The 3124-nt window shown below is 40.4% G+C and overlaps 1 pseudogene; it reads right to left on the bottom strand.

The window, feature by feature from the left end:
* Positions 1 to 3033: 3033 nt before the first annotated feature.
* Positions 3034 to 3124, bottom strand: LOC119237793 (small nucleolar RNA U3; annotated as a pseudogene).

Here is a 3124-nt window from a genome sequence, read left to right as displayed (position 1 = left end):
ATGTGTGCATTCGTTCATCAGGTTTACTGGAAGTACACAGACTTAAGATATTCTGCTACATACTTTGAGGCACTAACTCATAATCTTAAGAGCCATATTTAAGAGTGAATAACACATTAGTTAGCACCCAAGATGATGCTATTTGGAATAAATAGCAATGGCAAAGCAAACTAACAAAACCCCTGCAAACCAATACTTGAAATAGTCTTTGATCCATAAAGCCAACATTTCTACCCATTTACCAAAATTTCCAGGCAAAATAGTTACGTGATAAATAAAATGAAGAGAGCAAAATGAGTTCAGTAAGGACACAACTATATCCTTCATTGGGTTGTGCATAATCCTTTTAAATAAGCATATTTAACAAAACTAAAGTAGCACATACACTAATTGATCTACCCTTATCACCTAAGAAATAGTGCTGCAATCAGAAAGGAAGACAAGATAAGGTGAGGAATGCTCACTGATGAGGGGTATTTTTTTTAAAGATGCATTTATTTATGCATACAAGAACTGGGGTACAGGCCAGAGGTGTGGGGGGTGAGAGTTATCACCAGAGACAGAGTGGGGAGCAGAACAGGGGGATTGACTGAAATACACTGCTTAGAGGAGCAGCGGTTGAGTTAGGAGAGGTCTGCTGCACCATGTGGGTCAGCTCCCTGGCTGGGGATCAAACTTGTGCTGCAGTGGCTGCGGCTAGCTTCAAAGTGTGTGTCTTAACCCCTTGTGCCACCAGAGAGGACCTGATGAAGGATATTATGTGAATTCCCCATTCTGTTTTTGGTTAAACACATACTCTTTAATGTAGGGGTTTTGATATTTCAGTTTTTTGTCCGTTTTTACCATTTCTACCCATGCCAACCTGATTCAGGAAGCATTATCTGGCCTACTAACTACTATAATGCTCCCTTACATGTGTCCTTTAAGATTGTGAGTTAGAACCTAAAAATGTACTGAACATGAAATCATGCCTTAAACTTAGCAGATTTTCAATAGTGTTTGATGAATGAATGCATAAATGAATATGATAATTGTTTGATGTGAGATACCTATCTGTTCCCCTATTGGGATTTTCAGATTATAGCAATAGTAAGTAGATATTGCTACAGTCCTAGAAGGAGAGTAACAGGAAGCACTCTTAGAGTTTTTATCATGTGCCACCTGCTTGTTCTAAGTACTTCATAGATATTAGCTGGTTTAGTCTCAACAAACACGAAAAGAGTGGCTACCCCCATTTTTCATGAGGAAACTGAGGCACAGAGAGGTTTATTAACTGCTTAAATTCATTTTTTTAAAGAGCTAACAAATAAGGGCTCCCTGGAGGCACAAGGGGTTACATCTTAGCACTGTGAAGCTATATAGGCAGCCACTGCATCATGAGTTCAATCCCTGGCCAGGGAGCTAACCCACATGGCATAGCAGACCTCTCCTGTCTTGCCTGCTGCTCCCCTCAACAGTGTATTTCAGTAGATCTGCCTGTTCTGCTCCCCACTCTGTATCTGGTGAATCCTCTTACCACCATCCCCACCCTTGCACCTCTGGCCATCACCCCAGCTCTTGTATGCGTAAATAAATAAATCTTTATTTAAAAAAATAGTGCTAACAAATGAGAGAGATGAGATTCATATCCACGTAGATTGACCCAATGGGTCTTAAAGCTGAGAGTATGTGAGACTCATCCAGAAAGGTTGGTACAACAGATTGCTGGGCACCACGCACGGAGGCTTTAATTTATTGGGTCTAGGGAAAGAGCCTAAATTTGTCTCTCACAAGTTCCCAGATTATGCCGGTTCTTTTGGTCTAAGGGATATACCTCTAAAGACATTGCTAAATACATTTGAGAAGGAAATAAATTGCACCTATGGACATTTCAATCTACTCTGAGTGAAGAGGTTCCTGGTCCTGAACAGATATTACTCAATCTTGTGATAAAAACTGTGAGTACCAGTGGACTGGATAAAACTAAGCACAATTTAGTCTTCTTTCTCTCTACTATTTGATCTTACAAAGTATTTTCTTATTTGTGGTGATAACGAAGTCAACTCTAGATTCTAGAACTTAACTCCAAATGAAGTGATACCATGGGTTGATGACCATTGGAACTTTCTTTGGATTTCTCCCTCATTACCCACTACTTGCAATTTTATTGAAAATCTGCGGTAACTAGAAAACGATAATCTGAGAAAAAAATATTTCTCACTCTTGTTCAATATCAAAATTCTTGAAAACATAAAAAGCACAGTGAAATTAAGAAATATTTTTTGTAATACCTCCACCAAGTAGTAACTGATTTGGATATATTTGGTTCTAGTCATTTTTATCCTTTGTGAGCTCTTTAAGATGAGGCAAGTCATATTTAGGCAAATATATTCCTTAAATTAAAAATTGGTAAAGTCTTTTTTTAAAGATTTATTTATTTATGCATACAAGAATTGGGGTACAGGCCAGAGATGTGGGGTGGTGAGAGGATTCATCAGAGAGAGAGCAGGGAGCAGAACAGGTGGATCTACTGAAATACACTGCTGAGGGGAGCAGCGGGCAAGACAGGAGAGGTCTGCTGCGCCATGTGGGTCACCTCCCAGACAGGCCCAGGAATAGAACACATGCTTCCGTGGCTGGGGATAGCTTGATAGCGTCTTTAACCCCTGCACAACCAGGGAGGCCCCCAAATTGGTAAAGTCTTAATAAAGAATCTTAGAAAGAGGGACATATGTTGGAAAAGCCTAACTGGAGACAAAGGTGAGCTGACTTGGAGCTGTCCCAGGCCAAGCACGGAACCTCGTGTGCTCCATGAAGAGTGCTCAGGATGTGTCTGGGCTACCAGCTGCATTCCCAGCATTCATTGAACTAAGCCCCATCAACAAAAGCCCAAGGTGTTTACCTGTGACTTCAGGAATTCCTTCCTTGTCAAACAGAGGGCAAGAATTGTGCCGATGGCCACACTCAGCCACAAAAAATCACTCCTATTCTCAGTTCTCATATGATAAACCACTCAATTCTGAAGAAAAAGTGAAACAAAGAACGTTGAATGGGGCCAGGCTTCCTATTAAGACATGGCTAATGTCTAGGTTATTGTGTTACTTTAGTAACGAACTATAGAAATGATCCCTGAAAGTATAGTCTT

Source organism: Talpa occidentalis, unplaced genomic scaffold (assembly GCF_014898055.3).
Source record: "Talpa occidentalis isolate TD23 unplaced genomic scaffold, MPIMG_talOcc4v2.1 talOcc4.10, whole genome shotgun sequence".
NCBI lineage: Eukaryota > Metazoa > Chordata > Mammalia > Eulipotyphla > Talpidae > Talpa > Talpa occidentalis.
Note: the sequence above shows the minus strand (reverse complement) of the source record. Positions and strands in the feature narration are given on the sequence as shown.